At 34.3% G+C, this 9,766-nt stretch overlaps 1 pseudogene; it reads right to left on the bottom strand.

Moving 5' to 3' along the window:
- Positions 1–4,399: 4,399 nt before the first annotated feature.
- On the bottom strand, positions 4,400–7,659 carry LOC134231669 (uncharacterized; annotated as a pseudogene).
- Between the last annotated feature and the right edge of the window lie 2,107 nt (positions 7,660–9,766).

Here is a 9,766-nt window from a genome sequence, read left to right as displayed (position 1 = left end):
GGTTTCTCTATTTTTTCTATTTTTTGACGGTACTTTATTCGAAACTATCCTCTGCCACCTTATTATTGGGAGTTGAACTATGTTCAGACTCCCTAGGCCGTCACGCGGTTTCTAGCGCAGTAATTTTACAATGAAATATATAGCGACCGTCGTGGTGTTTCTGTGTCGGCCAATTTACTCCCCTGTGATATTCAATACAAACTCGTACCAGTCTATATAAACTCGAAGAAACTTCCGCAATAAAAATAGTCCATCTCAATTTTTCTGAATTCATCTAATTTTCATACATGATTTGAAAGTAAATGAAATAGAATTTTATTAAACTTAATTTGAATAGCATATTTTTGTCATCTCTATTATTGAGAAATGACACGTAAATTTTGATTTCCGTATAAAAAAAGTCCCAGTTTTCCGTCATTTATCATTCGGCAATCCTCGGCTGACTCCACTCCGCTCCATTACAAAAAGTGCGAGGTCATCCAAGGAGCAACAACTGGTCTAACTGGTTTGACAATGACGCGATTGTCTAAATATAGAGATGTAAACAAAGATGTAAGGTCAAAGGAACGCTAAGGTTTAACCCAACTTCTTTCAATTTGTTTCAGCAATAAAGAGACAGAACAACGTTTCTTTAAAAAAAAAAAAATACTGCGGAAAATATCACTTTCAGACATTTATTTGCTCTGACAAGTAAAATGATCTGTTAGACTGGAAAATTTTTGTCAGACTAGATACATGCAACTCATTTTTTTTACGTTGGCAAAAGGAAAAAATAATAGCATTAAAGTTTGTTGATATTCGATCTCACAATTTCAAATGACATTTATTTTGCATCCTTAATTTCATGAATTTATCAGCATTCAGTTGGTCACGTGTACAACACCAAATCTGAACTTGAAAAATGTGTATGTACTTGCATTGCAGTATTACCTTATAAAATGTATCATTTGATTTTATTATATAATTAAAACAGTTAAAATTAATGAATACATGCGTATGCAGGGAAGTCGCTTAGCATCTGTGTGATACAACCGGGATGTATAGTGCCCCGTGATGAAACGTGCTGCTTGGCGTTGCACCTTTTCTAGCTTCATGATGCCTTTCTGAAGATGGAGATCTCATATAATTAAGCTATATTCCAGAGCTGAGCGTACCAACGATAAAAAGCTGCTTTTCTGCAGTCAGGAAGGCAATGTTTAAGGTTTCTTCTTAGAAATTCCAATGTAGAGCTATCCTTTTTCACTTACTTTTAGAGGGTTCTGCTAAAAAAATTCAAAGATTTCAATGGTATATTTACATGGCTAAAAATTCCTTTAAAAACAGTTTAAAGTAGGTCTACACATGCACTACGTCATTTACGAATAGTAAAACCGGAACCACGTTTCCTTTTTCCGAGATGTTATTTTTAAACTATACTGGTTTGACTTTTACTTAGCGTTTTAAATATCCGGTAACGATTTTGCTCCAAGTCGGTCGCGTCAACAAACGTACTAGTTAACACTGATTCTACAGTTTAAGGATAAATTAATTAAAAAGAGAAGGCTGGGAACAACTTTCGGTTGACATAAATAATCAGGTAATAAAACGATATTTCTCTGAATTATGCATGTGTTATATGCCGCGCCGATAACACGGACCACGAAAATGCTACATCAGAACATGTATCAAACTGTCAAAGTCGAGGCGACTATTGTCGGCGGCCAATTAAATTGAAGCTTATTATAGTCAACGCAAGAAAAGTAATGACTACGATTTGACTTAGACAATTTATGAATTTTACTAATCAAACATATACAAAATTTACTTTGAATAATAATTATTGCATAGGAGGCATACCCATGCCCCTCAACCTGCTTACCCTCGAATAACAATGCACAATTATCTTTTGAATATAAGTATATAACAACAATTGATTCACTTGCAGCATACTTACTTTCAGTAACAAAATTATCCAGTTTTCGAGAATCAGTCAATCACTTTCTTTTCATCGTCTCCAATTTACAGACAAGTGTGTTTTAATTTCTTTTAGAGAAAAAAAAGATAAATTTTAGGGACATTAGGTATTGGGTTTGTATATTTATTGTTATACATATGTACAACTTTGTTAATACAAGTACGAGGGCTGTTCGAAAATTATTGAGACATTGTTTATATTTTTCTTTCTAGTGAACGTCTTTAGGTTAAAATTTGCATATACGTTTGACATACTTTTAGAATTGATAAAAGTAAGAAATATTTTACAGATATTAAATATTTTCTCTACAATGGCATATAAATGTATTCATAAGAAACACATTCAGTCTCGGAAAATAAGTTAGTGGTTAAAGGACTGGGATTCTGATATAGAATTTAATCATGTTGAATCCAACAGTAGGGGGAGAAGTTATAATATTCTTCCTCATAATACAGATCATATAATTAAAGACAGAGCACAAGATAATGAAGGTAGAATTTTACAAATCAATTTAATGATAGATGAAACCAACTTACTTTTAACAAGGGTAAGCCAAACTGCAAAGCTGAGTTTTTCAATTCATTATTGACTAACATAGAGCCACGTAGCTTTGAAAATCTTTTATCAATAAAAATTAAAATAACAACTTGAGTCATGTTTTAATGAGCAAAATGAAAAAGTTTAACCGCATTATTTTTAATTTTTATTCAAAGTCTCACAAAAATTGGATTTGAAGTGGAAAGTATTTGTATAGATTGAAAGAATGGTTTGACAGAAACAGAATTTTGAACATCATAGAAGGTTTACAATTTCTTCATATTCCATAGATTTATTAATTGCATCATTTTCAATGAAATTAGGTCAAAAAATATATACCCATCCAGGCATCCATTTTTTTGTATCATCTGTCCTTAAATCCATCACTAGATAAAAAGGATAGGTCGACTGAAGGAAAATCTAATTATAGAGACAACATTCTAGCTGCCTTAGAAGATCTTAATTTATCAGACATATGGAGACAAGAAAACCTAGATAAAAATGTTTAAAAAAATCCTCATGTAAAAATCCTTTAGTTCTATCAAGAAAAGATATTTTATAATTCTGTATTTTTTCATGTCGCATGCAAAGTCAAACATAAAACCTGCTATTAAACAGATTATAATGTTATATCTTAAAACTCTTAAAGGTGAATTCCAATATAAAATAGGTCCTGGGTTTTGGAAATTAAAAACATCATTATTAGGAGATGAGGATTCTGTGAAGAAAATTAAAGAACTTTTTCATGTCGCATGCAAAGTCAAACATAAAACCTGCTATTAAACAGATTATAATGTTATATCTTAAAACTCTTAAAGGTGAATTCCAATATAAAATACTAGGTCCTGGGTTTTGGAAATAAAAAAAACATCATTATTAGGAGATGAGGATTCTGTGAAGAAAATTAAAGAACTTATCACCGCGTTTTCGTGAATGTTGCAGGATAAATTCTGAGTCGAGATATGTAAAATTAAATATGATGCAAAAAATTTCTTACAAATATTATGAAAAAATTGACAAAGAAATATTCAACCTACTCTGTATCCAGCAAGTTGATGAAAAGAATGTTGATCCCGAGCTTTCCGACTTATATAATACCCAAGGCCGCAGGCCGATCCCGACCAAAAATTAATGCCTTTTCCCGTAAAATAAAGTCATCTGATTTTATATGCATAAAAAAGATGATATTATTTATACAGGGAAGTGACAACAAGATGATTGTTTTAACCTTTATTTTGGCGAACATTGGCCGTGGCATAGTATTTTGTGGGATGCCAATTAATACACACAACTTTTGGGCAAACCCACACAAATTCAACAAAATTCATCAACGCAAACAAGTCATATGTTCAAAAATGACCACCCTGGGTAAACCGCGGGTGGTTACTTATTTAAGGTTACTTATTTAAGTGAAATTAGTTATATGCATAATTCAAGCACAAAACAAATCATATCAACATATCAGCAAATATTTTGCACATAAAATGGTTCAACACTTCAACCCCCTTCACAGATCAATGGTGAAAACTTCACAACAATACAAAGTTTATGTAGGCCTCAGTTGCTTTGGTGTGCGCAAACGCCACATGACAGCGAACAACCGAAGGAGAGTTCGCAGTCATCCCACACATGGGGGAGCACCAAGCAACTGACAAAAGAGCCCCCACGGACCAATGTTCTTTATGTTTTGTTCAAGGATACACATTGCCTTGTTTTAAATTCTAGACCCCCCCCACCCTTGGATATTTTTTAAGAAAGAGTTTATTTCCCAGGTCATTGAGCTGTACTCTATCTGGCAACAGATTTCGTGACAAGTTTTTCAATAAATCAGGATACTTTATTTAACAACCCCCCCCCCCCCAACTCTAAAACTAATGAAGCAGCTACCCTATTGGCCTTAAGACAGGATCACTCCATTGCTTTATTGTTCCCCAAGTACCTCCATTTATTTCGTTGCAGCATCTGTGACCAAACAAATGTAGAATGTGGAAAGCGAGTCTTAATAATCTTTAGATGGGATTTAATTTTCTCAATGAGAGTATACAGATCAATTGACCAAATATTGTTTGCGCCACAAACCAAAAAATCAGGGGATTCCTCGTATTCTGTCAGAAAAAAATAAAAGCTTCTTTTAAGTCCCCCAAAAATTCAAATCTGAATATCCCTGCCACCAGATATTTATTTTCAATCTATCCAATACAAGATTTGTCTCTCCTACCCCCCCCCCCCCAGTCTGCATACTGATGCCATCATTGCATTCTTAATAATAGAGGAGCACATACACCAGACTTTACCCTGCAAGGACCTAATAATATGCAATAATTTGAATAAATCTTATATTAACAAAATTACTGTACAACTTATTTGCCCCAACATCTGCCCAAAAGGACATCTTATGTATGATTTGTATGCCCTAGACTTCCAATGCCCTGCTTCCATTATGACATCTTGATAGCAACCTGATTCAAATGTTGCAGTGGGAGCCCTGATACGAAATGAATGGGCCCTATAATGTGCCCGAACCCCCAAAACCTGAAGTGATTTTTCCAAAACCAAAGAGAAATGATACCTGGTAAGGAGATTTTTTCCATAGTGGATAAATACTGGCCCTTTAATTTCTGGTCTTACTGCAAGATAATCTATCAAACTTGCTACTGGACACAGGATTTTCTTACTTTTATCAATGGCCAAAGAAACCCCCTTTCTATCCTGTTCACATTTTGACATTCTAACGTGGACAAAAACCTTCGAGTAATTAGCTTGAAATTGAACATCAGTCACTTGTAAAATTGTATGAACACTATTACCAGTAGACAATGTGAATTCCCCTTTTCTGAGAAAACCAAAGAAGGCTAATATATAAGCAGCTCTGAACAATTTTGTTTCATATCTATCACTACAAATGCTCGGTAAAATCCTAACAACTTTTGTGAGCAACTTCAAGGTTATAGGTAGCCTTGCATCTGCAGACCTACCAGTTCTTCTCATACCCTCAAGAACCTTTACAACCAGAAAGTTCTTTGTTTCATCAACCCTATTATGGATTTTGCATTGAAAACTAATAGAAAATAGATAAAATTTAGCCGTAGCATAGGAACACTTCTCAGGTGACAAATAAGCAACAAATTGAACAACATTCCTAAGAGGTGGGGGCCATGAAATTTCGTACCCAAATTCTTTCCGGAAATTATAAAACGAATTATGCCCTGTTTCGTATGCTGTCTTAGTGTTGTAAGAGATTGAAGCATCTACCAGTCTATTCATTTGAATCTGTAAATCATGTTGACTAATTCTACTGGAAGAGGGTCTGGTCTTATGCTTGCCTCTGGTGCCAATGTCTTGAAATGGAACCACTGTTTGCGAGCAATAGAATCTGCAATTTTGTTATCCAAGCTACCAATGTGATTTGCCCTAAATATATCATTGTTGATCATCAGTCTAAGAACCAAATGTCTTACCAATTTCATAACTCTTTTGGACTTGGAAGATTGGGTATTGATGACACTAACTAGTGAAAGGTTGTCAACATGAAGTTGGACTTTTTTATGTAGCAACCTAGGTCCCCATATCTCTATTGCTAAAACTACTGGTATGAGTTCAAGAAAATTCATGTCTCTCAAAATATCTTGGTTGTTCCAGTGTTTTGTCCATTGGAGAAAAATCCGACTTCCACTTAAGTAACCCCCACAACCGAAATGACCTGAACCTGCATTATCTGTAAATAACTGTAAAATGCTAGCATCTTCCCATACAGTATTAGGAAAATATGCTACTCCATTGAAATGGTTCAAGCACACCAGCCACATTCTAAGGTCACTTTTAATTCCAAATGATAATCTTATATGATGATGTGGCTTGAAAACTCCACTAAATGCATCATACATTCTTCGAATAAAAGCTCTACTAGATCTGATTGCCTCTGAGAAAAAAACTGAGCATTCCAACTAAAGACTGCATATCTTTCAGTGTTACATTTTCCCTATCTAAAAAAAAAAAAAAAAAAAAAAAAAAAAAATTCAATCAGACTCTTCAAGATTTCTAACTTTGCTTCTGGAATCTTAATTGTCATCTAGTGTATCAATTTTGAAACCTAGAAATATTAATTTTGTCGTTGGACCAGAAGTTTTCTCATGGGCTAGTAGTACCCCTAAATCCCCGGCTAAATTACTAAAAGTAGACATTAGAATTTCACATTCATCACTACCAGACCTACCTGCAAAAAGGAAATCATCTAAATAATGATCTAATGTATTTAATCGAGACTTGAACTGAGTAAGCCAGTGTAGAAAAGTTGCAAATGTTTCCCAAATTCTGCAACTAATGGAACAACCCATGGGAAGGCATTTATCTATGTAATATAATCCATCTACAAAGAAACTTAACAAGTCGAAATCCCCTGGATTGATTGAAACTAAACGAAAAGCACTTTTAATATCCATCTTACCTATCAATGCGCCCCTTCCCAAATTTGAAATTATATTGACTACACTATCAAAAGATGCATACTGCACAGTACATAAATCTGGGTCTATAAAGTCGTTGATCCCCTGGGAACTAGGATAGTATAAATGGGTAATCATTCGCCACCCTCCATCAGATTTAGGGACAATGCCAACTGGCAAAATTTGGAGGTTAGAAATTGGAAGTTGATCAAAAGGACCCATGATTTGGCCAAGCTTTAATTCCTAATTTATCTTATCCATCAACTCATCATGGTGTTCAACTGCAGACTAAAGATGTTTTGAAGACACGTGACACTTTGGGCCTGCATAATTAATTTCAAAACCCTTGGAAAACCCATTTCTTATATAATTAGCAGCATATTTGTCTTGATATGGTTGCAAATATTCATTTAACTTATCAACATTAATAGGGCAATTTCCTAGGGCCCATATACCTTTGTGGTCTTGGGGTTTGGGTTGGGTGTGACATAAGGGGTCTAACTTGGGGATGCCCTTGCAGTGATCACCTTGGATAACTTGTGGACTTAGCAACATAATTAGATTGAGGGCACAAATATTGCGGTTGACTCCCAGTACATTTAATACACTTGTGCATGTACTGGCAAGAAGGTCTGTCACAATGACCCTTGGGTTGAAATTATAGCACTTGTTGTAGGCTGGGCTGTTTGGTTTAATTTTTAGTTTAGATTGTGGGGATGATGACATAAACATCAACCATAACTCAGTCTACTTTAGACCAATCTATGGTGGGATCGATACTGCGGCGAAGTCGAAACTGCTCGTCATATTTCTTCCATCACAAATCCCCCTCCCCACATCTTGATGTCCCAAGTCTTATGTCATGTAAATATTTCAGCAAACCTTGATAAGATTCTGGGTGGGCTGAAGCATAAATGCTAGCATAAACTAAGAATGCATCTGTCCAATTACTGATATTTTGAATTATTGCTAGGTTTAACAACTTCTCTTGTGACCAACTCCTCATTTTCATTAACTTTTTAAAATTCTGTTACGGAAATGTTATCAAACAACAAATTAATCTCTGTGTATGTTGAACTAATGATTTTAGACTTCAACGAGTTAGAGACATTGCTAGCCAATAGTGAATGAATGCTATCTACATATTGAATCTCATAACCAATGCTTGTACCTGATTGAGATTCAATGGCCAAAGCAGGTGCTGAGGGAGATTTTGACTTTCTGGCACAAACTATATTCTCTTGGGTGGCGATGCTTCCTGAAGGACCTGGTTCCTGTACTGTAGGATTATCGTCAACCGCTACCGCTGGTCGCTTTTTCCTTGACCTTTTTGACCTTGATGCTTTCCCCTCGTTGTCACTCAGTCTGCGTTCTTCTTATTGGGAGGCATTGCCGCTCGTTAGAGTAAATAACAAACAAAAAAATTACTAACTGTAATTCACTAGAGACAAACTTTTTTGGTTGAATGGCAGTCGTGTCACATTTAATCGGGCTGTAAATCCAGCACAATCCAGAGAAAATATATACGCTGGATTAGACTAACTTTAAGAACATACAAACTTTATTATCCATTAACCAAAATCTAAATATATTTAAGACCGATGCAAGAAATTTCTTACAAATATTATGAAAAAATTGACAAAGAAATATTCAACCTACTCTGTATCCAGCAAGTTGATGAAGAGAATGTTGAATCCGAGCTTTCCGACTTATATAATACCCATGGCCGCAGGCCGATCCCGACCAAAAATTAATGCCTTTTCCCGTAAAATAAAGTCATCTGATTTTATATGCATAAAATAGATGATAATATTTAAAAGAGAAATGTAGATATTTAAATGACCATCAATTAAAATGGGACACAAATATGTGTGAATTAAGAGTTTATTGTTAAATATTCAAAGTTAAAAGCAAGAAAAAGTAGATAGGAAGAAGAAGCATCATTAAAAGAATTAGGTAACAAAATGAAAAACTGTCCGGCTGTCAGCTGATCCATCTGAAGAAAATATAGTCTTACTAAATGAAATTTAAAAAAAATTTAATATACTAACAGACCTTAAAAGGCATAACATTTAGATCTTAAGTAAAAATTGCCACAAAAAAAAAAAACGTTGGGAAGAGGGAGAAACGTCTACAAAATATTTCTTGTCTCTAGAAAAAAGAAATTACAAAAATAGGTGTATAGATAAGTTAGTAGTTAATCAAGGTTATTCCGCCCTCACAATTTTAATGGTTCAAAGTATAAAAAAATTTTGTAAACAGTAGAATAAAAATTATGTAAAAACTGGTTTAAATGCATAATTCTAATAACAAAGTACCGAAATACTTGCTACTTATCAGATATTTTTAAAATTACGAATGACAGGGAAGTTATTTTATTTTAGAAGGTAATAGACAATAGAAGTTCAATAAAGAATATGCCTGAATAAAGATATCAGTTTGTGTAAGTACCCTTAAAATGCTTTTTTAATTGTAGACTGTACCCTGAAATAACATCATGAACACGAATGTCAACACAGTTTAAAGTGCTTCAATGCTCTCAGTGTGAGAATGACGTAGAATTTTACTGCAGTCCATTAAAAAAAAATCTGTGTATGCCTTGTAAGCAGAAACACGTTGTGTACCTCGATACCAAAGACCATGACGCCGTTATTTACCGTTTAAAGCATGATGACTTTATAATACCAGAGTCATGTGAGAAACATCGAGACTGCAAATATAAAAACTGGTGCAAATCTTGTGAATGTCCAATTAATAATAAAAATTATAAATTATAATACAAAGTCCTAGACAGGAAAACAGGAGGAAAATTATTGATATTAGAGGTAAGAGC

Source organism: Saccostrea cucullata, unplaced genomic scaffold, assembly GCF_032062105.1.
Source record: "Saccostrea cucullata isolate Sc308-1 unplaced genomic scaffold, CSIRO_AGI_Scuc_v1 ctg12189, whole genome shotgun sequence".
Taxonomy (NCBI): Eukaryota; Metazoa; Mollusca; class Bivalvia; order Ostreida; family Ostreidae; genus Saccostrea; species Saccostrea cuccullata.
Note: the sequence above shows the minus strand (reverse complement) of the source record. Positions and strands in the feature narration are given on the sequence as shown.